Source organism: Salmo salar, unplaced genomic scaffold (genome assembly GCF_965601325.2).
Source record: "Salmo salar unplaced genomic scaffold, fSalSal1 ptg000055l, whole genome shotgun sequence".
In the NCBI taxonomy this organism is placed as follows: Eukaryota; Metazoa; Chordata; class Actinopteri; order Salmoniformes; family Salmonidae; genus Salmo; species Salmo salar.
Genome location: NW_027675313.1, coordinates 1,312,046 through 1,338,263, shown reverse-complemented (window position 1 = coordinate 1,338,263; position 26,218 = coordinate 1,312,046).

Here is a 26,218-nt window from a genome sequence, read left to right as displayed (position 1 = left end):
CATTCCTGGTTATATAAAGACATCAACCCACCTCCTGGAGCGTGTCCTGACATCCCTGGTTATATAAAGACAAGACATCAAACCACCTCCTGGAGCGTGTCCTGACTTCCCTGTTTATGTAAAGACATCAACCCACCTCCTGGAGCGTGTCCTGACTTCCCTGGTTATATATAGACATCAATCCACCTCCTGGAGCGTGTCCTGACTTCCCTGGTAATATAAAAGACATCAACCCACCTCCTGGAGCGTGGCCTGACTTCTCTGGTAATATAAATGACATCAACCCACCTACTGGAGCGATTCCTGACTTCCCTGGTTATATAAAGGCATCAACCCACCTCCTGGAGCATGTCCTAAATTCTATAAAGACATCAACCCACCTCCTGGAGCGTGTCCTGACTTCCCTGGTTATATAAAGACATCAACCCATCTCCTGGAGCGTGTCCTGACTTCCCTGGTTATATAAAGACATCAACCCACCTCCTGGAGCGTGTCCTGACTTCCCTGGTTATATAAAGACATCAACCCACCTCCTGGAGCGTGTCCTAACTTCCCTGGTTATATAAAGACATCAACCCACCTCCTGGAGCGTGTCCTGACATCCCTGGTTATATAAAGACATCAACCCACCACCTGGAGCGTGTCCTGACTTCCCTGGTTATATAAAAGACATCAACCCACCTCCTGGAGCGTGGCCTGACTTCACTGGTTATATAAAAGGCATCAACACATCTCCTGGACCATGTCCTGACTTCCCTGGTTATATAAAGACATCAACCCACCTCCTGGAGTGTGTCCTGACATCCCTGGTTATATAAAGACATCAACCCACCTCCTGGAGCGTGTCCTGACTTCCCTTGTTATATAAAGACATCAACCCACCTCCTGGAGCGTGTCCTGACTTCCCTGGTTATATAAAGACATCAACCCACCTCCTGGAGCGTGTCCTGACTTCCCTGGTTATATAAAGACATTACCTCACCTCCTGGAGCATGTCCTAACTTCCCTGGTTATATAAAGACACCAACCCACCTCCTGGAGCGTATCCTGACTTGCCTGGTTATATAAAGACATCAACCCAACTCCTGGAGCGTATCCTTACTTCCCTGGTTATATAAAAGACATCAACCCTACCTCCTGGAGCGTGTCCTGACGTCCCTGGTTATATAAAAGACATCAACCCACCTCCTGGAGCGTGGCCTGACTTCCCTGGTTATATAAAAGGCATCAACATACCTCCTGGACCGTGTCCTGACTTCCCTGGTTATATAAAGACATGACATCAACCCACCTACTGGAGCGTGTCCTGACTTGCCTGGTTATATAAAGACATCAACCCAACTCCTGGAGCGTATCCTTACTTCCCTGGTTATATAAAGACACCAACCCACCTCCTGGAGCGTATCCTGACTTGCCTGGTTATATAAAGACATCAACCCAACTCCTGGAGCGTATCCTTACTTCCCTGGTTATATAAAGACATCAACCCACCACCTGGAGCGTGTCCTGACTTCCCTGGTTATATAAAAGACATCAACCCACCTCCTGGAGCGTGGCCTGACTTCACTGGTTATATAAAAGGCATCAACACACCTCCTGGACCATGTCCTGACTTCCCTGGTTATATAAAGACATGACATCAACCCACCTACTGGAGCGTGTCCTGACTTCCCTGGTTATATAAAGGCATCAACCCAACTCCTGGAGCGTGTCTTGACATCCCTGGTTATATAAAAGGCATCAACCCACCTCCTGAAAGGTGTCCTGACTTCCCTCGTTATATAAAGATAGCAACCCACCTCCTGGAGCGTGTCCTGACTTCCCTGGTTATATAAAGACATCAACCCACCTCCTGGAGCGTGTCCTGACTTCCCTGGTTATATAAAAGGCATCAACACACCTCCTGGACCGTGTCCTGACTTCCCTGGTTATATAAAGACATGACATCAACCCACCTCCTGGAGCATGTCCTGACTTCCCTGGTTATATAAAGGGATCAACCCACCTCCTGGAGTATGTCCTGACTTCTATAAAGACATCAACCCACCTCCTGGAGCATGTCCTGACTTCCCTGGTTATATAAAGACAACAACCATCCTCCTGGAGCGTGTCCTGACTTCCCTGGTTATGAAAAGACAAGACATCAACCACCTCATGGAGCGTGTCCTGACTTCCCTGGTTATATAAAGACATCAACCCACCTCCTGGAACGTGTCCTGACTTCCCTGGTTACATAAAGACATGACATCAACCCAACTCCTGGAGCGTGTCCTGACTTCCCTGGTTATATAAAAGGCATCAACACACCTCCTGGACCGTGTCCTGACTTCCCTGGTTATATAAAGACATGACATCAACCCACCTCCTGGAGCATGTCCTGACTTCTATAAAGACATCAACCCACCTCCTGGAGCGTGTCCTGACTTCCCTGGTTATATAAAGACATCAACCCACCTCCTGGAGCGTGTCCTGATTTCCCTGGTTATATAAAGACATTACCTCACCTCCTGGAGCATGTCCTGACTTCCCTGGTTATATAAAGACACCAACCCACCTCCTGGAGCGTATCCTGACTTGCCTGGTTATATAAAGACATCAACCCAACTCCTGGAGCGTATCCTTACTTCCCTGGTTATATAAAAGACATCAACCCTACCTCCTGGAGCGTGTCCTGACGTCCCTGGTTATATAAAAGACATCAACCCACCTCCTGGAGCGTGGCCTGACTTCCCTGGTTATATAAAAGGCATCAACATACCTCCTGGACCGTGTCCTGACTTCCCTGGTTATATAAAGACATGACATCAACCCACCTACTGGAGCGTGTCCTGACTTGCCTGGTTATATAAAGACATCAACCCAACTCCTGGAGCGTATCCTTACTTCCCTGGTTATATAAAGACACCAACCCACCTCCTGGAGCGTATCCTGACTTGCCTGGTTATATAAAGACATCAACCCACCACCTGGAGCGTGTCCTGACTTCCCTGGTTATATAAAAGACATCAACCCACCTCCTGGAGCGTGGCCTGACTTCACTGGTTATATAAAAGGCATCAACACACCTCCTGGACCATGTCCTGACTTCCCTGGTTATATAAAGACATGACATCAACCCACCTACTGGAGCGTGTCCTGACTTCCCTGGTTATATAAAGGCATCAACCCAACTCCTGGAGCGTGTCTTGACATCCCTGGTTATATAAAAGGCATCAACCCACCTCCTGAAAGGTGTCCTGACTTCCCTCGTTATATAAAGATAGCAACCCACCTCCTGGAGCGTGTCCTGACTTCCCTGGTTATATAAAGACATCAACCCACCTCCTGGAGCGTGTCCTGACTTCCCTGGTTATATAAAAGGCATCAACACACCTCCTGGACCGTGTCCTGACTTCCCTGGTTATATAAAGACATGACATCAACCCACCTCCTGGAGCATGTCCTGACTTCCCTGGTTATATAAAGGGATCAACCCACCTCCTGGAGTATGTCCTGACTTCTATAAAGACATCAACCCACCTCCTGGAGCATGTCCTGACTTCCCTGGTTATATAAAGACAACAACCATCCTCCTGGAGCGTGTCCTGACTTCCCTGGTTATGAAAAGACAAGACATCAACCACCTCATGGAGCGTGTCCTGACTTCCCTGGTTATATAAAGACATCAACCCACCTCCTGGAACGTGTCCTGACTTCCCTGGTTACATAAAGACATGACATCAACCCAACTCCTGGAGCGTGTCCTGACTTCCCTGGTTATATAAAAGGCATCAACACACCTCCTGGACCGTGTCCTGACTTCCCTGGTTATATAAAGACATGACATCAACCCACCTCCTGGAGCATGTCCTGACTTCTGTAAAGACATCAACCCACCTCCTGGAGCGTGTCCTGACTTCCCTGGTTATATAAAGACATCAACCTACCTCCTGGAGCTTGTCCTGACATCCCTGGTTATATAAAGACATCAACCCACCTCCTGGAGCATGTCCTGACATCCCTGGTTATATAAAAGACACCAACCCACCTCCTGGAGCGTGTCCTCACTTCCCTGGTTATAGAAAGACATCAACCCACCTCCTGGAGCCTGTCCTGACTTCCCTGGTTATATAAAGACATGACATCAACCCACCTACTGGAGCGTGTCCTGACTTCCCTGGTTATATAAAGGCATCAACCCACCTCCTGGAGCATGTCCTGACTTCTATAAAGACATCAACGCACCTCCTGGAGCGTGTCCTGACTTCCCTGGTTATATAAAGACATCAACCCATCTCCTGGAGCGTGTCCTGACTTCACTGGTTATATAAAGACATCAACCCACCTCCTGGAGCGTGTCATGACTTCCCTGGTCATATAAAGACATCAACCCACCTCCTGGAGTGTGTCCTGACTTCCCTGGTTACATAAAGACATGACATCAACCCAACTCCAGGAGCGTGTCCTGACTTCCCTGGTTATATAAAAGGCATCAACACACCTCCTGGACTGTGTCCTGACTACCCTGGTTATATAAAGACATGACATCAACCCACCTCCTGGAGCATGTCCTGACTTCTATAAAGACATCAACCCACCTCCTGGAGCGTGTCCTGACTTCCCTGGTTATATAAAGACATCAACCTACCTCCTGGAGCTTGTCCTGACATCCCTGGTTATATAAAGACATCAACCCACCTCCTGGAGCATGTCCTGACATCCCTGGTTATATAAAAGACACCAACCCACCTCCTGGAGCGTGTCCTCACTTCCCTGGTTATATAAAGACATGACATCAACCCACCTACTGGAGCGTGTCCTGACTTCCCTGGTTATATAAAGGCATCAACCCACCTCCTGGAGCATGTCCTGACTTCTATAAAGACATCAACGCACCTCCTGGAGCGTGTCCTGACTTCCCTGGTTATATAAAGACATCAACCCATCTCCTGGAGCGTGTCCTGACTTCCCTGGTTATATAAAGACATCAACCCACCTCCTGGAGCGTGTCATGACTTCCCTGGTCATATAAAGACATCAACCCACCTCCTGGAGCGTGTCCTAACTTCCCTGGTTATATAAAGACATCAACCCACCTCCTGGAGTGTGTCCTGACATCCCTGGTTATATAAAGACATCAACCCACCTCCTGGAGCGTGTCCTGACTTCCCTGGTTATATAAAGACATCAACCCACCTCCTGGAGCGTGTCCTGACTTCCCTGGTTATATAAAGACATCAACCCACCTCCTGGAGCGTGTCCTGACTTCCCTGGTTATATAAAGACATTACCTCACCTCCTGGAGCATGTCCTGACTTCCCTGGTTATATAAAGACACCAACCCACCTCCTGGAGCGTATCCTGACTTGCCTGGTTATATAAAGACATCAACCCAACTCCTGGAGCGTATCCTTACTTCCCTGGTTATATAAAAGACATCAACCCTACCTCCTGGAGCGTGTCCTGACGTCCCTGGTTATATAAAAGACATCAACCCACCTCCTGGAGCGTGGCCTGACTTCCCTGGTTATATAAAAGGCATCAACACACCTCCTGGACCGTGTCCTGACTTCCCTGGTTATATAAAGACATGACATCAACCCACCTACTGGAGCGTGTCCTGACTTGCCTGGTTATATAAAGACATCAACCCAACTCCTGGAGCGTATCCTTACTTCCCTGGTTATATAAAGACACCAACCCACCTCCTGGAGCATATCCTGACTTGCCTGGTTATATAAAGACATCAACCCAACTCCTGGAGCGTATCCTTACTTCCCTGGTTATATAAAGACATCAACCCACCACCTGGAGCGTGTCCTGACTTCCCTGGTTATATAAAAGACATCAACCCACCTTCTGGAGCGTGGCCTGACTTCACTGGTTATATAAAAGGCATCAACACACCTCCTGGACCATGTCCTGACTTCCCTGGTTATATAAAGACATGACATCAACCCACCTACTGGAGCGTGTCCTGACTTCCCTGGTTATATAAAGGCATCAACCCAACTCCTGGAGCGTGTCTTGACATCCCTGGTTATATAAAAGGCATCAACCCACCTCCTGAAAGGTGTCCTGACTTCCCTCGTTATATAAAGATAGCAACCCACCTCCTGGAGCGTGTCCTGACTTCCCTGGTTATATAAAGACATCAACCCACCTCCTGGAGCGTGTCCTGACTTCCCTGGTTATATAAAAGGCATCAACACACCTCCTGGACCGTGTCCTGACTTCCCTGGTTATATAAAGACATGACATCAACCCACCTCCTGGAGCATGTCCTGACTTCCCTGGTTATATAAAGGGATCAACCCACCTCCTGGAGTATGTCCTGACTTCTATAAAGACATCAACCCACCTCCTGGAGCATGTCCTGACTTCCCTGGTTATATAAAGACAACAACCATCCTCCTGGAGCGTGTCCTGACTTCCCTGGTTATGAAAAGACAAGACATCAACCACCTCATGGAGCGTGTCCTGACTTCCCTGGTTATATAAAGACATCAACCCACCTCCTGGAACGTGTCCTGACTTCCCTGGTTACATAAAGACATGACATCAACCCAACTCCTGGAGCGTGTCCTGACTTCCCTGGTTATATAAAAGGCATCAACACACCTCCTGGACCGTGTCCTGACTTCCCTGGTTATATAAAGACATGACATCAACCCACCTCCTGGAGCATGTCCTGACTTCTATAAAGACATCAACCCACCTCCTGGAGCGTGTCCTGACTTCCCTGGTTATATAAAGACATCAACCTACCTCCTGGAGCTTGTCCTGACATCCCTGGTTATATAAAGACATCAACCCACCTCCTGGAGCATGTCCTGACATCGCTGGTTATATAAAAGACACCAACCCACCTCCTGGAGCGTGTCCTCACTTCCCTGGTTATAGAAAGACATCAACCCACCTCCTGGAGCCTGTCCTGACTTCCCTGGTTATATAAAGACATGACATCAACCCACCTACTGGAGCGTGTCCTGACTTCCCTGGTTATATAAAGGCATCAACCCACCTCCTGGAGCATGTCCTGACTTCTATAAAGACATCAACGCACCTCCTGGAGCGTGTCCTGACTTCCCTGGTTATATAAAGACATCAACCCATCTCCTGGAGCGTGTCCTGACTTCCCTGGTTATATAAAGACATCAACCCACCTCCTGGAGCGTGTCATGACTTCCCTGGTCATATAAAGACATCAACCAACCTCCTGGAGTGTGTCCTGACATCCCTGGTTATATAAAGACATCAACCCACCTCCTGGAGCGTGTCCTGACTTCCCTGGTTATATAAAGACATCAACCCACCTCCTGGAACGTGTCCTGACTTCCCTGGTTACATAAAGACATGACATCAACCCAACTCCTGGAGCGTGTCCTGACTTCCCTGGTTATATAAAAGGCATCAACACACCTCCTGGACTGTGTCCTGACTTCCCTGGTTATATAAAGACATGACATCAACCCACCTCCTGGAGCATGTCCTGACTTCTATAAAGACATCAACCCACCTCCTGGAGCGTGTCCTGACTTCCCTGGTTATATAAAGACATCAACCTACCTCCTGGAGCTTGTCCTGACATCCCTGGTTATATAAAGACATCAACCCACCTCCTGGAGCATGTCCTGACATCCCTGGTTATATAAAAGACACCAACCCACCTCCTGGAGCGTGTCCTCACTTCCCTGGTTATATAAAGACATGACATCAACCCACCTACTGGAGCGTGTCCTGACTTCCCTGGTTATATAAAGGCATCAACCCACCTCCTGGAGCATGTCCTGACTTCTATAAAGACATCAACGCACCTCCTGGAGCGTGTCCTGACTTCCCTGGTTATATAAAGACATCAACCCATCTCCTGGAGCGTGTCCTGACTTCCCTGGTTATATAAAGACATCAACCCACCTCCTGGAGCGTGTCATGACTTCCCTGGTCATATAAAGACATCAACCCACCTCCTGGAGCGTGTCCTAACTTCCCTGGTTATATAAAGACATCAACCCACCTCCTGGAGTGTGTCCTGACATCCCTGGTTATATAAAGACATCAACCCACCTCCTGGAGCGTGTCCTGACTTCCCTGGTTATATAAAGACATCAACCCACCTCCTGGAGCGTGTCCTGACTTCCCTGGTTATATAAAGACATCAACCCACCTCCTGGAGCGTGTCCTGACTTCCCTGGTTATATAAAGACATTACCTCACCTCCTGGAGCATGTCCTGACTTCCCTGGTTATATAAAGACACCAACCCACCTCCTGGAGCGTATCCTGACTTGCCTGGTTATATAAAGACATCAACCCAACTCCTGGAGCGTATCCTTACTTCCCTGGTTATATAAAAGACATCAACCCTACCTCCTGGAGCGTGTCCTGACGTCCCTGGTTATATAAAAGACATCAACCCACCTCCTGGAGCGTGGCCTGACTTCCCTGGTTATATAAAAGGCATCAACACACCTCCTGGACCGTGTCCTGACTTCCCTGGTTATATAAAGACATGACATCAACCCACCTACTGGAGCGTGTCCTGACTTCCCTGGTTATATAAAGGCATCAACCCAACTCCTGGAGCGTGTCTTGACATCCCTGGTTATATAAAAGGCATCAACCCACCTCCTGAAAGGTGTCCTGACTGCCCTGGTTGTATAAAAGGCATCAACCTACCTCCTGGAAAGTGTCCTGACTTCCCTGGTTATATAAAGACATCAACCCACCTCCTGGAGCGTGTCCTGACTTCCCTGGTTATATAAAAGGCATCAACCCACCTCCTGGAAGGTGTCCTGACTTCCCTGGTTATATAAAGACACCAACCCACCTCCTGGAGCGTGTCTTGACTTCCCTGGTTATATAAAAGTAAAACCCACCTCCTGGAAGGTGTCCTGACTTCCATGGTTATATAAAATGCATCAACCTACCTCCTGGAAGGTGTCCTGACTTCCCTGGTTATATAAAGACATCAACCCACCTCCTGGAGCGTGTCCTGACTTCCCTGGTTATATAAAAGGCATCAACCCACCTCCTGGAAGGTGTCCTGACTTCCCTGGTTATATAAAGACATCAACCCACCTCCTAGAGCGTGTCCTGACTTCCCTGGTAATATAAAGACATCAACCCACCTCCTGGAGCATGTCCTGACATTCCTGGTTATATAACGACATCAACCCACCTCCTGGAGCGTGTCCTGACTTCCCTGGTTATATAAAGACAAGACATCAACCCACCTCCTGGAGCGTGTCCTGACTTCCCTGGTTATATAAAGACATCAACCCACCTCCTGGAGCGTGTCCTGACATTCCTGGTTATATAAAGACATCAACCCACCTCCTGGAGCGTGTCCTGACTTCCCTGGTTATATAAAGACAAGACATCAACCCACCTCCTGGAGCGTGTCCTGACTTCCCTGGTTATATAAAAGACATCAACCCACCTCCTGGAGCGTGGCCTGACTTCACTGGTTATATAAAAGGCATCAACACACCTCCTGGACCGTGTCCTGACTTCCCTGGTTATATAAAGACATGACATCAACCCACCTACTGGAGCGTGTCCTGACTTCCCTGGTTATATAAAGGCATCAACCCAACTCCTTGAGCGTGTCTTGACATCCCTGGTTATATAAAAGGCATCAACCCACCTCCTGGAGCGTGTCCTGACTTCCCTGGTTATATAAAGACATCAACCCACCTCCTGGAGCATGTCCTGACTTCCCTGGTTATATAAAGACATCAACCTACCTCCTGGAGCTTGTCCTGACATCCCTGGTTATATAAAGACATCAACCCACCTCCTGGAGCATGTCCTGACATCGCTGGTTATATAAAAGACACCAACCCACCTCCTGGAGCGTGTCCTCACTTCCCTGGTTATAGAAAGACATCAACCCACCTCCTGGAGCCTGTCCTGACTTCCCTGGTTATATAAAGACATGACATCAACCCACCTACTGGAGCGTGTCCTGACTTCCCTGGTTATATAAAGGCATCAACCCACCTCCTGGAGCATGTCCTGACTTCTATAAAGACATCAACGCACCTCCTGGAGCGTGTCCTGACTTCCCTGGTTATATAAAGACATCAACCCATCTCCTGGAGCGTGTCCTGACTTCCCTGGTTATATAAAGACATCAACCCACCTCCTGGAGCGTGTCATGACTTCCCTGGTCATATAAAGACATCAACCAACCTCCTGGAGTGTGTCCTGACATCCCTGGTTATATAAAGACATCAACCCACCTCCTGGAGCGTGTCCTGACTTCCCTGGTTATATAAAGACATCAACCCACCTCCTGGAACGTGTCCTGACTTCCCTGGTTACATAAAGACATGACATCAACCCAACTCCTGGAGCGTGTCCTGACTTCCCTGGTTATATAAAAGGCATCAACACACCTCCTGGACTGTGTCCTGACTTCCCTGGTTATATAAAGACATGACATCAACCCACCTCCTGGAGCATGTCCTGACTTCTATAAAGACATCAACCCACCTCCTGGAGCGTGTCCTGACTTCCCTGGTTATATAAAGACATCAACCTACCTCCTGGAGCTTGTCCTGACATCCCTGGTTATATAAAGACATCAACCCACCTCCTGGAGCATGTCCTGACATCCCTGGTTATATAAAAGACACCAACCCACCTCCTGGAGCGTGTCCTCACTTCCCTGGTTATATAAAGACATGACATCAACCCACCTACTGGAGCGTGTCCTGACTTCCCTGGTTATATAAAGGCATCAACCCACCTCCTGGAGCATGTCCTGACTTCTATAAAGACATCAACGCACCTCCTGGAGCGTGTCCTGACTTCCCTGGTTATATAAAGACATCAACCCATCTCCTGGAGCGTGTCCTGACTTCCCTGGTTATATAAAGACATCAACCCACCTCCTGGAGCGTGTCATGACTTCCCTGGTCATATAAAGACATCAACCCACCTCCTGGAGCGTGTCCTAACTTCCCTGGTTATATAAAGACATCAACCCACCTCCTGGAGTGTGTCCTGACATCCCTGGTTATATAAAGACATCAACCCACCTCCTGGAGCGTGTCCTGACTTCCCTGGTTATATAAAGACATCAACCCACCTCCTGGAGCGTGTCCTGACTTCCCTGGTTATATAAAGACATCAACCCACCTCCTGGAGCGTGTCCTGACTTCCCTGGTTATATAAAGACATTACCTCACCTCCTGGAGCATGTCCTGACTTCCCTGGTTATATAAAGACACCAACCCACCTCCTGGAGCGTATCCTGACTTGCCTGGTTATATAAAGACATCAACCCAACTCCTGGAGCGTATCCTTACTTCCCTGGTTATATAAAAGACATCAACCCTACCTCCTGGAGCGTGTCCTGACGTCCCTGGTTATATAAAAGACATCAACCCACCTCCTGGAGCGTGGCCTGACTTCCCTGGTTATATAAAAGGCATCAACACACCTCCTGGACCGTGTCCTGACTTCCCTGGTTATATAAAGACATGACATCAACCCACCTACTGGAGCGTGTCCTGACTTCCCTGGTTATATAAAGGCATCAACCCAACTCCTGGAGCGTGTCTTGACATCCCTGGTTATATAAAAGGCATCAACCCACCTCCTGAAAGGTGTCCTGACTGCCCTGGTTGTATAAAAGGCATCAACCTACCTCCTGGAAAGTGTCCTGACTTCCCTGGTTATATAAAGACATCAACCCACCTCCTGGAGCGTGTCCTGACTTCCCTGGTTATATAAAAGGCATCAACCCACCTCCTGGAAGGTGTCCTGACTTCCCTGGTTATATAAAGACACCAACCCACCTCCTGGAGCGTGTCTTGACTTCCCTGGTTATATAAAAGTAAAACCCACCTCCTGGAAGGTGTCCTGACTTCCATGGTTATATAAAATGCATCAACCTACCTCCTGGAAGGTGTCCTGACTTCCCTGGTTATATAAAGACATCAACCCACCTCCTGGAGCGTGTCCTGACTTCCCTGGTTATATAAAAGGCATCAACCCACCTCCTGGAAGGTGTCCTGACTTCCCTGGTTATATAAAGACATCAACCCACCTCCTAGAGCGTGTCCTGACTTCCCTGGTAATATAAAGACATCAACCCACCTCCTGGAGCATGTCCTGACATTCCTGGTTATATAACGACATCAACCCACCTCCTGGAGCGTGTCCTGACTTCCCTGGTTATATAAAGACAAGACATCAACCCACCTCCTGGAGCGTGTCCTGACTTCCCTGGTTATATAAAGACATCAACCCACCTCCTGGAGCGTGTCCTGACATTCCTGGTTATATAAAGACATCAACCCACCTCCTGGAGCGTGTCCTGACTTCCCTGGTTATATAAAGACAAGACATCAACCCACCTCCTGGAGCGTGTCCTGACTTCCCTGGTTATATAAAAGACATCAACCCACCTCCTGGAGCGTGGCCTGACTTCACTGGTTATATAAAAGGCATCAACACACCTCCTGGACCGTGTCCTGACTTCCCTGGTTATATAAAGACATGACATCAACCCACCTACTGGAGCGTGTCCTGACTTCCCTGGTTATATAAAGGCATCAACCCAACTCCTTGAGCGTGTCTTGACATCCCTGGTTATATAAAAGGCATCAACCCACCTCCTGGAGCGTGTCCTGACTTCCCTGGTTATATAAAGACATCAACCCACCTCCTGGAGCATGTCCTGACTTCCCTGGTTATATAAAGACATCAACCCACCTCCTGGAGCGTGTCCTGACTTCCCTGGTTATATAAAGACATCAACTCACCTCCTGGAGCATGTCCTGACTTCCCTGGTTATATAAAGACACCAACCCACCTCCTGGAAGCGTATCCTGACTTCCCTGGTTATATAAAAGACATCAACCCTACCTCCTGGAGCGTGTTCTGACTTCCCTGGTTATATAAAAGACATCAACCCACCTCCTGGAGCGTATCCTGACTTGCCTGGTTATATAAAGACATCAACCCAACTCCTGGAGCGTATCCTTACTTCCCTGGTTATATAAAGGCATCAACCCACCTCCTGGAGCATGTCCTGACTTCTATAAAGACATCAACCCACCTCCTGGAGCGTGTCCTGACTTCCCTGGTTATATAAAGACACCAACCCACCTCCTGGAGCGTATCCTGACTTGCCTGGTTATATAAAGACATCAACCCAACTCCTGGAGCGTATCCTTACTTCCCTGGTTATATAAAGACATCAACCCACCACCTGGAGCGTGTCCTGACTTCCCTGGTTATATAAAAGACATCAACCCACCTCCTGGAGCGTGGCCTGACTTCACTGGTTATATAAAAGGCATCAACACACCTCCTGGACCATGTCCTGACTTCCCTGGTTATATAAAGACATGACATCAACCCACCTACTGGAGCGTGTCCTGACTTCCCTGGTTATATAAAGGCATCAACCCAACTCCTGGAGCGTGTCTTGACATCCCTGGTTATATAAAAGGCATCAACCCACCTCCTGAAAGGTGTCCTGACTTCCCTCGTTATATAAAGATAGCAACCCACCTCCTGGAGCGTGTCCTGACTTCCCTGGTTATATAAAGACATCAACCCACCTCCTGGAGCGTGTCCTGACTTCCCTGGTTATATAAAAGGCATCAACACACCTCCTGGACCGTGTCCTGACTTCCCTGGTTATATAAAGACATGACATCAACCCACCTCCTGGAGCATGTCCTGACTTCCCTGGTTATATAAAGGGATCAACCCACCTCCTGGAGTATGTCCTGACTTCTATAAAGACATCAACCCACCTCCTGGAGCATGTCCTGACTTCCCTGGTTATATAAAGACATCAACTAACCTCCTGGATTGTGTCCTGACTTCCCTGGTTATATAAAGACATCAACCCACCTCCTGGAGCGTGTCGTGACTTCCCTGGTTATATAAAGACATCAACCCACCTCCGGAAGGTGTCCTGACTTCCCTAGTTATATAAAGACATCAACTAACCTCCTGGATTGTGTCCTGACTTCCCTGGTTATATAAAGACATCAACCCACCTCCTGGAGCGTGTCGTGACTTCCCTGGTTATATAAAGACATCAACCCACCTCCTGTAGCGTGTCCTGACTTCCCTGGTTATATAAAGACATCAACCCACCTCCTGGAGTGTGTCCTGACTTCCCTGGTTATATTAAAGACATCAACCCACCTCCTGGAGCGTGTCCTGACTTCCCTGGTTATATAAAGACATCAACCCACCTCCTGGAGCGTGTCCTGACTTCCCTGGTTATATAAAGACATCAACCCACCTCCTGGAGTGTGTCCTGACTTCGCCGGTTATAAAAAGAACACCAACCCACCTCCTGGAGCGTGTCTTGACTTCCCTGGTTATATAAAGACATGACATCAACCCACCTACTGGAGCGTGTCCTGGCTTCCCTGGTTATATAAAGGCATCAACCCACCTCCTGGAGCATGTCCTGACTTCTATAAAGACATCAACCCACCTCCTGGAGCGTGTCCTGACTTCCCTGGTTATATAAAGACACCAACCCACCTCCTGGAGCGTATCCTGACTTGCCTGGTTATATAAAGACATCAACCCAACTCCTGGAGCGTATCCTTACTTCCCTGGTTATATAAAGACATCAACCCACCACCTGGAGCGTGTCCTGACTTCCCTGGTTATATAAAAGACATCAACCCACCTCCTGGAGCGTGGCCTGACTTCACTGGTTATATAAAAGGCATCAACACACCTCCTGGACCATGTCCTGACTTCCCTGGTTATATAAAGACATGACATCAACCCACCTACTGGAGCGTGTCCTGACTTCCCTGGTTATATAAAGGCATCAACCCAACTCCTGGAGCGTGTCTTGACATCCCTGGTTATATAAAAGGCATCAACCCACCTCCTGAAAGGTGTCCTGACTTCCCTCGTTATATAAAGATAGCAACCCACCTCCTGGAGCGTGTCCTGACTTCCCTGGTTATATAAAGACATCAACCCACCTCCTGGAGCGTGTCCTGACTTCCCTGGTTATATAAAAGGCATCAACACACCTCCTGGACCGTGTCCTGACTTCCCTGGTTATGATAAAGACAGGACATCAACCCACCTCCTGGAGCGTGTCCTGACTTCCCTGGATAAAGACATCAACCCACCTCCTGGAGCGTGTCCTGACTTCCCTGGTTATATAAAGACAACAACCATCCTCCTGGAGCGTGTCCTGACTTCCCTGGTTATGAAAAGACAAGACATCAACCACCTCATGGAGCGTGTCCTGACTTCCCTGGTTATATAAAGACATCAACCCACCTCCTGGAACGTGTCCTGACTTCCCTGGTTACATAAAGACATGACATCAACCCAACTCCTGGAGCGTGTCCTGACTTCCCTGGTTATATAAAAGGCATCAACACACCTCCTGGAGCATGTCCTGACATCGCTGGTTATATAAAAGACACCAACCCACCTCCTGGAGCGTGTCCTCACTTCCCTGGTTATAGAAAGACATCAACCCACCTCCTGGAGCCTGTCCTGACTTCCCTGGTTATATAAAGACATGACATCAACCCACCTACTGGAGCGTGTCCTGACTTCCCTGGTTATATAAAGGCATCAACCCACCTCCTGGAGCATGTCCTGACTTCTATAAAGACATCAACGCACCTCCTGGAGCGTGTCCTGACTTCCCTGGTTATATAAAGACATCAACCCACCTCCTGGAGCGTGTCATGACTTCCCTGGTCATATAAAGACATCAACCCACCTCCTGGAGTGTGTCCTGACATCCCTGGTTATATAAAGACATCAACCCACCTCCTGGAGCGTGTCCTGACTTCCCTGGTTATATAAAGACATCAACCCACCTCCTGGAACGTGTCCTGACTTCCCTGGTTACATAAAGACATGACATCAACCCAACTCCTGGAGCGTGTCCTGACTTCCCTGGTTATATAAAAGGCATCAACACACCTCCTGGACTGTGTCCTGACTTCCCTGGTTATATAAAGACATGACATCAACCCACCTCCTGGAGCATGTCCTGACTTCTATAAAGACATCAACCCACCTCCTGGAGCGTGTCCTGACTTCCCTGGTTATATAAAGACATCAACCTACCTCCTGGAGCTTGTCCTGACATCCCTGGTTATATAAAGACATCAACCCACCTCCTGGAGCATGTCCTGACATCCCTGGTTATATAAAAGACACCAACCCACCTCCTGGAGCGTGTCCTCACTTCCCTGGTTATATAAAGACATGACATCAACCCACCTACTGGAGCGTGTCCTGACTTCCCTGGTTATATAAAGGCATCAACCCACCTCCTGGAGCATGTCCTGACTTCTATAAAGACATCAACGCACCTCCTGGAGCGTGTCCTGACTTCCCTGGTTATATAAAGACATCAACCCATCTCCTGGAGCGTGTCCTGACTTCCCTGGTTATATAAAGACATCAACCCACCTCCTGGAGCGTGTCATGACTTCCCTGGTCATATAAAGACATCAACCCACCTCCTGGAGCGTGTCCTAACTTCCCTGGTTATATAAAGACATCAAACCACCTCCTGGAGTGTGTCCTGACATCCCTGGTTATATAAAGACATCAACCCATCTCCTGGAGCGTGTCCTGACTTCCCTGGTTATATAAAGACATCAACCCCCCTCCTGGAGCGTGTCCTGACTTCCCTGGTTATATAAAGACATCAACCCACCTCCTGGAGCGTGTCCTGACTTCCCTGGTTATATAAAGACATTACCTCACCTCCTGGAGCATGTCCTGACTTCCCTGGTTATATAAAGACACCAACCCACCTCCTGGAGCGTATCCTGACTTGCCTGGTTATATAAAGACATCAACCCAACTCCTGGAGCGTATCCTTACTTCCCTGGTTATATAAAAGACATCAACCCTACCTCCTGGAGCGTGTCCTGACGTCCCTGGTTATATAAAAGACATCAACCCACCTCCTGGAGCGTGGCCTGACTTCCCTGGTTATATAAAAGGCATCAACACACCTCCTGGACCGTGTCCTGACTTCCCTGGTTATATAAAGACATGACATCAACCCACCTACTGGAGCGTGTCCTGACTTCCCTGGTTATATAAAGGCATCAACCCAACTCCTGGAGCGTGTCTTGACATCCCTGGTTATATAAAAGGCATCAACCCACCTCCTGAAAGGTGTCCTGACTGCCCTGGTTGTATAAAAGGCATCAACCTACCTCCTGGAATGTGTCCTGACTTCCCTGGTTATATAAAGACATCAACCCACCTCCTGGAGCGTGTCCTGACTTCCCTGGTTATATAAAAGGCATCAACCCACCTCCTGGAAGGTGTCCTGACTTCCCTGGTTATATAAAGACACCAACCCACCTCCTGGAGCGTGTCTTGACTTCCCTGGTTATATAAAAGTAAAACCCACCTCCTGGAAGGTGTCCTGACTTCCATGGTTATATAAAATGCATCAACCTACCTCCTGGAAGGTGTCCTGACTACCCTGGTTATATAAAGACATCAACCCACCTCCTAGAGCGTGTCCTGACTTCCCTGGTAATATAAAGACATCAACCCACCTCCTGGAGCATGTCCTGACATTCCTGGTTATATAACGACATCAACCCACCTCCTGGAGCGTGTCCTGACTTCCCTGGTTATATAAAGACAAGACATCAACCCACCTCCTGGAGCGTGTCCTGACTTCCCTGGTTATATAAAGACATCAACCCACCTACTGGAGCGTGTCCTGACATTCCTGGTTATATAAAGACATCAACCCACCTCCTGGAGCGTGTCCTGACTTCCCTGGTTATATAAAGACAAGACATCAACCCACCTCCTGGAGCGTGTCCTGACTTCCCTGGTTATATAAAAGACATCAACCCACCTCCTGGAGCGTGGCCTGACTTCACTGGTTATATAAAAGGCATCAACACACCTCCTGGACCGTGTCCTGACTTCCCTGGTTATATAAAGACATGACATCAACCCACCTACTGGAGCGTGTCCTGACTTCCCTGGTTATATAAAGGCATCAACCCAACTCCTTGAGCGTGTCTTGACATCCCTGGTTATATAAAAGGCATCAACCCACCTCCTGGAGCGTGTCCTGACTTCCCTGGTTATATAAAGACATCAACCCACCTCCTGGAGCATGTCCTGACTTCCCTGGTTATATAAAGACATCAACCCACCTCCTGGAGCGTGTCCTGACTTCCCTGGTTATATAAAGACATCAACTCACCTCCTGGAGCATGTCCTGACTTCCCTGGTTATATAAAGACACCAACCCACCTCCTGGAGCGTATCCTGACTTCCCTGGTTATATAAAAGACATCAACCCTACCTCCTGGAGCGTGTTCTGACTTCCCTGGTTATATAAAAGACATCAACCCACCTCCGGAAGGTGTCCTGACTTCCCTAGTTATATAAAGACATCAACTAACCTCCTGGATTGTGTCCTGACTTCCCTGGTTATATAAAGACATCAACCCACCTCCTGGAGCGTGTCGTGACTTCCCTGGTTATATAAAGACATCAACCCACCTCCTGTAGCGTGTCCTGACTTCCCTGGTTATATAAAGACATCAACCCACCTCCTGGAGCGTGTCCTGACTTCCCTGGTTATATAAAGACATCAACCCACCTCCTGGAGCGTGTCCTGACTTCCCTGGTTATATTTAAGACAAGACATGAACTCACCTCCTGGAGCGTGTCCTGAATTCGCCGGTTATAAAAAGAACACCAACCCACCTCCTGGAGCGTGTCTTGACTTCCCTGGTTATATAAAGACATGACATCAACCCACCTACTGGAGCGTGTCCTGGCTTCCCTGGTTATATAAAGGCATCAACCCACCTCCTGGAGCATGTCCTGACTTCTATAAAGACATCAACCCACCTCCTGGAGCGTGTCCTGACTTCCCTGGTTATATAAAGACATCAACCCATCTCCTGGAGCGTGTCCTGACTTCCCTGGTTATATAAAGACATCAACCCACCTCCTGGAGCGTGTCCTGACTTCCCTGGTTATATAAAGACATCAACCTACCTCCTGGAGCGTGTCCTAACGTCCCTGGTTATATAAAGACATCAACCCACCTCCTGGAGCGTGTCCTGACATCACTGGTTATATAAAGACATCAACCCACCTCCTGGAGCGTGTCCTGACTTCCCTGGTTATATAAAGACATCAACCCACCTCCTGGAGCGTGTCCTGACTTCCCTGGTTATATAAAGACATCAACCCACCTCATGGAGCGTGTCCTGACTTCCCTGGTTATATAAAGACATCAACTCACCTCCTGGAGCATGTCCTGACTTCCCTGGTTATATAAAGACACAAACCCACCTCCTGGAGCGTATCCTGACTTCCCTGGTTATATAAAAGACATCAACCCTACCTCCTGGAGCGTGTTCTGACTTCCCTGGTTATATAAAAGACATCAACCCACCTCCTGGAGCGTGGCCTGACTTCACTGGTTATATAAAAGGCATCAACACACCTCCTGGACCGTGTCCTGACTTCCCTGGTTATATAAAGACATGACATCAACCCACCTACTGGAGCGTGTCCTGACTTCCCTGGTTATATAAAGGCATCAACACACCTCCTGGACCGTGTCCTGACTTCCCTGGTTATATAAAGACATGACATCAACCCACCTACTGGAGCGTGTCCTGACTTCCCTGGTTATATAAAGGCATCAACCCAACTCCTGGAGCGTGTCTTGACATCCCTGGTTATATAAAAGGCATCAACCCACCTCCTGAAAGGTGTCCTGACTGCCCTGGTTGTATAAAAGGCATCAACCTACCTCCTGGAAAGTGTCCTGACTTCCCTAGTTATATAAAGACATCAACCCACCTCCTGGAGCGTGTCCTGACTTCCCTGGTTATATAAAAGGCATCAACCCACCTCCTGGAAGGTGTCCTGACTTCCCTGGTTATATAAAGACACCAACCCACCTCCTGGAGCGTGTCTTGACTTCCCTGGTTATATAAAAGACATCAACCCACCTCCTGGAGCGTGGCATGACTTCCCGGGTTATATAAAAGGCATCAACCCACCTCCGGAAGGTGTCCTGACTTCCCTAGTTATATAAAGACATCAATTAACCTCCTGGATTGTGTCCTGACTTCCCTGGTTATATAAAGACATCAACCCACCTCCTGGAGCGTGTCGTGACTTCCCTGGTTATATAAAGACATCAACCCACCTCCTGTAGCGTGTCCTGACTTCCCTGGTTATATAAAGACATCAACCCACCTCCTGGAGTGTGTCCTGACTTCCCTGGTTATATTAAAGACATCAACCCACCTCCTGGAGCGTGTCCTGACTTCCCTGGTTATATAAAGACATCAACCCACCTCCTGGAGCGTGTCCTGACTTCCCTGGTTATATTTAAGACAAGACATGAACTCACCTCCTGGAGCGTGTCCTGACTTCGCCGGTTATAAAAAGAACACCAACCCACCTCCTGGAGCGTGTCTTGACTTCCCTGGTTATATAAAGACATGACATCAACCCACCTACTGGAGCGTGTCCTGACTTCCCTGGTTATATAAAGGCATCAACCCACCTCCTGGAGCATGTCCTGACTTCTATAAAGACATCAACCCACCTCCTGGAGCGTGTCCTGACTTCCCTGGTTATATAAAGACATCAACCCATCTCCTGGAGCGTGTCCTGACTTCCCTGGTTATATAAAGACATCAACCCACCTCCTGGAGCGTGTCCTGACTTCCCTGGTTATATAAAGACATCAACCCACCTCCTGGAGCGTGTCCTGACTTCCCTGGTTATATAAAGACATCAACCCACCTCATGGAGCGTGTCCTGACTTCCCTGGTTATATAAAGACATCAACTCACCTCCTGGAGCATGTCCTGACTTCCCTGGTTATATAAAGACACAAACCCACCTCCTGGAGCGTATCCTGACTTCCCTGGTTATATAAAAGACATCAACCCTACCTCCTGGAGCGTGTTCTGACTTCCCTGGTTATATAAAAGACATCAACCCACCTCCTGGAGCGTGGCATGACTTCCCGGGTTATATAAAAGGTATCAACCCACCTCCTGGAAGGTGTCCTGACTTCCCTAGTTATATAAAGACATCAACTAACCTCCTGGATCATGTCCTGACTTCCCTGGTTATATAAAGACATCAACCCACCTCCTGGAGCGTGTCGTGACTTCCCTGGTTATATAAAGACATCAACCCACCTCCTGTACCGTGTCCTGACTTCCCTGGTTATATAAAGACATCAACCCACCTCCTGGAGTGTGTCCTGACTTCCCTGGTTATATAAAAGACATCAACCCACCTCCTGGAGCGTGTCCTGACTTCCCTGGTTATATAAAGACATCAACCTACCTCCTGGAGCGTGTCCTGACTTCCCTGGTTATATTTAAGACAAGACATGAACCCACATCCTGGAGCGTGTCCTGACTTCCCTGCTTATAAAAAGAACACCAACCCACCTCCTGGAGCGTGTCTTGACTTCCCTGGTTATATAAAGACACCAACCCAACTCCTGGAGCGTGTCTTGACATCCCTGGTTATATAAAAGGCATCAACCCACCTCCTGGAAGGTGTCCTGACTGCCCTGGTTGTATACAAGGCATCAACCTACCTCCTGGAAGGTGTCCTGACTTCCCTGGTTATATAAAGACATCAACCCACCTCCTGGAGCGTGTCCTGACATTCCTGGTTATATAAAGACATCAACCCACCTCCTGGAGCGTGTCCTGACATCCCTGGTTATATAAAGACAAGACATCAAACCACCTCCTGGAGCGTGTCCTGAATTCCCTGTTCATGTAAAGACATCAACCCACCTCCTGGAGCGTGTCCTGACTTCCCTGGTTATATATAGACATCAATCCACCTCCTGGAGCGTGTCCTGACTTCCCTGGTAATATAAAAGACATCAACCCACCTCCTGGAGCGTGGCCTGACTTCTCTGGTAATATAAATGACATCAACCCACCTACTGGAGCGTGTCCTGACTTCCCTGGTTATATAAAGGCATCAACCCACCTCCTGGAGCATGTCCTAAATTCTATAAAGACATCAACCCACCTCCTGGAGCGTGTCCTGACTTCCCTGGTTATATAAAGACATCAACCCATCTCCTGGAGCGTGTCCTGACTTCCCTGGTTATATAAAGACATCAACCCACCTCCTGGAGCGTGTCCTGACTTCCCTGGTTATATAAAGACATCAACCCACCTCCTGGAAGGTGTCCTGACTTCCCTGGTTATATAAAGACACCAACCCACCTCCTGGAGCGTGTCTTGACTTCCCTGGTTATATAAAAGTAAAACCCACCTCCTGGAAGGTGTCCTGACTTCCATGGTTATATAAAATGCATCAACCTACCTCCTGGAAGGTGTCCTGACTTCCCTGGTTATATAAAGACATCAACCCACCTCCTGGAGCGTGTCCTGACTTCCCTGGTTATATAAAAGGCATCAACCCACCTCCTGGAAGGTGTCCTGACTTCCCTGGTTATATAAAGACATCAACCCACCTCCTAGAGCGTGTCCTGACTTCCCTGGTAATATAAAGACATCAACCCACCTCCTGGAGCATGTCCTGACATTCCTGGTTATATAACGACATCAACCCACCTCCTGGAGCGTGTCCTGACTTCCCTGGTTATATAAAGACAAGACATCAACCCACCTCCTGGAGCGTGTCCTGACTTCCCTGGTTATATAAAGACATCAACCCACCTCCTGGAGCGTGTCCTGACATTCCTGGTTATATAAAGACATCAACCCACCTCCTGGAGCGTGTCCTGACTTCCCTGGTTATATAAAGACAAGACATCAACCCACCTCCTGGAGCGTGTCCTGACTTCCCTGGTTATATAAAAGACATCAACCCACCTCCTGGAGCGTGGCCTGACTTCACTGGTTATATAAAAGGCATCAACACACCTCCTGGACCGTGTCCTGACTTCCCTGGTTATATAAAGACATGACATCAACCCACCTACTGGAGCGTGTCCTGACTTCCCTGGTTATATAAAGGCATCAACCCAACTCCTTGAGCGTGTCTTGACATCCCTGGTTATATAAAAGGCATCAACCCACCTCCTGGAGCGTGTCCTGACTTCCCTGGTTATATAAAGACATCAACCCACCTCCTGGAGCATGTCCTGACTTCCCTGGTTATATAAAGACATCAACCCACCTCCTGGAGCGTGTCCTGACTTCCCTGGTTATATAAAGACATCAACTCACCTCCTGGAGCATGTCCTGACTTCCCTGGTTATATAAAGACACCAACCCACCTCCTGGAGCGTATCCTGACTTCCCTGGTTATATAAAAGACATCAACCCTACCTCCTGGAGCGTGTTCTGACTTCCCTGGTTATATAAAAGACATCAACCCACCTCCTGGAGCGTATCCTGACTTGCCTGGTTATATAAAGACATCAACCCAACTCCTGGAGCGTATCCTTACTTCCCTGGTTATATAAAGGCATCAACCCACCTCCTGGAGCATGTCCTGACTTCTATAAAGACATCAACCCACCTCCTGGAGCGTGTCCTGACTTCCCTGGTTATATAAAGACACCAACCCACCTCCTGGAGCGTATCCTGACTTGCCTGGTTATATAAAGACATCAACCCAACTCCTGGAGCGTATCCTTACTTCCCTGGTTATATAAAGACATCAACCCACCACCTGGAGCGTGTCCTGACTTCCCTGGTTATATAAAAGACATCAACCCACCTCCTGGAGCGTGGCCTGACTTCACTGGTTATATAAAAGGCATCAACACACCTCCTGGACCATGTCCTGACTTCCCTGGTTATATAAAGACATGACATCAACCCACCTACTGGAGCGTGTCCTGACTTCCCTGGTTATATAAAGGCATCAACCCAACTCCTGGAGCGTGTCTTGACATCCCTGGTTATATAAAAGGCATCAACCCACCTCCTGAAAGGTGTCCTGACTTCCCTCGTTATATAAAGATAGCAACCCACCTCCTGGAGCGTGTCCTGACTTCCCTGGTTATATAAAGACATCAACCCACCTCCTGGAGCGTGTCCTGACTTCCCTGGTTATATAAAAGGCATCAACACACCTCCTGGACCGTGTCCTGACTTCCCTGGTTATATAAAGACATGACATCAACCCACCTCCTGGAGCATGTCCTGACTTCCCTGGTTATATAAAGGGATCAACCCACCTCCTGGAGTATGTCCTGACTTCTATAAAGACATCAACCCACCTCCTGGAGCATGTCCTGACTTCCCTGGTTATATAAAGACATCAACTAACCTCCTGGATTGTGTCCTGACTTCCCTGGTTATATAAAGACATCAACCCACCTCCTGGAGCGTGTCGTGACTTCCCTGGTTATATAAAGACATCAACCCACCTCCGGAAGGTGTCCTGACTTCCCTAGTTATATAAAGACATCAACTAACCTCCTGGATTGTGTCCTGACTTCCCTGGTTATATAAAGACATCAACCCACCTCCTGGAGCGTGTCGTGACTTCCCTGGTTATATAAAGACATCAACCCACCTCCTGTAGCGTGTCCTGACTTCCCTGGTTATATAAAGACATCAACCCACCTCCTGGAGTGTGTCCTGACTTCCCTGGTTATATTAAAGACATCAACCCACCTCCTGGAGCGTGTCCTGACTTCCCTGGTTATATAAAGACATCAACCCACCTCCTGGAGCGTGTCCTGACTTCCCTGGTTATATAAAGACATCAACCCACCTCCTGGAGTGTGTCCTGACTTCGCCGGTTATAAAAAGAACACCAACCCACCTCCTGGAGCGTGTCTTGACTTCCCTGGTTATATAAAGACATGACATCAACCCACCTACTGGAGCGTGTCCTGGCTTCCCTGGTTATATAAAGGCATCAACCCACCTCCTGGAGCATGTCCTGACTTCTATAAAGACATCAACCCACCTCCTGGAGCGTGTCCTGACTTCCCTGGTTATATAAAGACACCAACCCACCTCCTGGAGCGTATCCTGACTTGCCTGGTTATATAAAGACATCAACCCAACTCCTGGAGCGTATCCTTACTTCCCTGGTTATATAAAGACATCAACCCACCACCTGGAGCGTGTCCTGACTTCCCTGGTTATATAAAAGACATCAACCCACCTCCTGGAGCGTGGCCTGACTTCACTGGTTATATAAAAGGCATCAACACACCTCCTGGACCATGTCCTGACTTCCCTGGTTATATAAAGACATGACATCAACCCACCTACTGGAGCGTGTCCTGACTTCCCTGGTTATATAAAGGCATCAACCCAACTCCTGGAGCGTGTCTTGACATCCCTGGTTATATAAAAGGCATCAACCCACCTCCTGAAAGGTGTCCTGACTTCCCTCGTTATATAAAGATAGCAACCCACCTCCTGGAGCGTGTCCTGACTTCCCTGGTTATATAAAGACATCAACCCACCTCCTGGAGCGTGTCCTGACTTCCCTGGTTATATAAAAGGCATCAACACACCTCCTGGACCGTGTCCTGACTTCCCTGGTTATATAAAGACAGGACATCAACCCACCTCCTGGAGTATGTCCTGACTTCTGATATAAGACATCAACCCACCTCCTGGAGCATGTCCTGACTTCCCTGGTTATATAAAGACAACAACCATCCTCCTGGAGCGTGTCCTGACTTCCCTGGTTATGAAAAGACAAGACATCAACCACCTCATGGAGCGTGTCCTGACTTCCCTGGTTATATAAAGACATCAACCCACCTCCTGGAACGTGTCCTGACTTCCCTGGTTACATAAAGACATGACATCAACCCAACTCCTGGAGCGTGTCCTGACTTCCCTGGTTATATAAAAGGCATCAACACACCTCCTGGAGCATGTCCTGACATCGCTGGTTATATAAAAGACACCAACCCACCTCCTGGAGCGTGTCCTCACTTCCCTGGTTATAGAAAGACATCAACCCACCTCCTGGAGCCTGTCCTGACTTCCCTGGTTATATAAAGACATGACATCAACCCACCTACTGGAGCGTGTCCTGACTTCCCTGGTTATATAAAGGCATCAACCCACCTCCTGGAGCATGTCCTGACTTCTATAAAGACATCAACGCACCTCCTGGAGCGTGTCCTGACTTCCCTGGTTATATAAAGACATCAACCCACCTCCTGGAGCGTGTCATGACTTCCCTGGTCATATAAAGACATCAACCCACCTCCTGGAGTGTGTCCTGACATCCCTGGTTATATA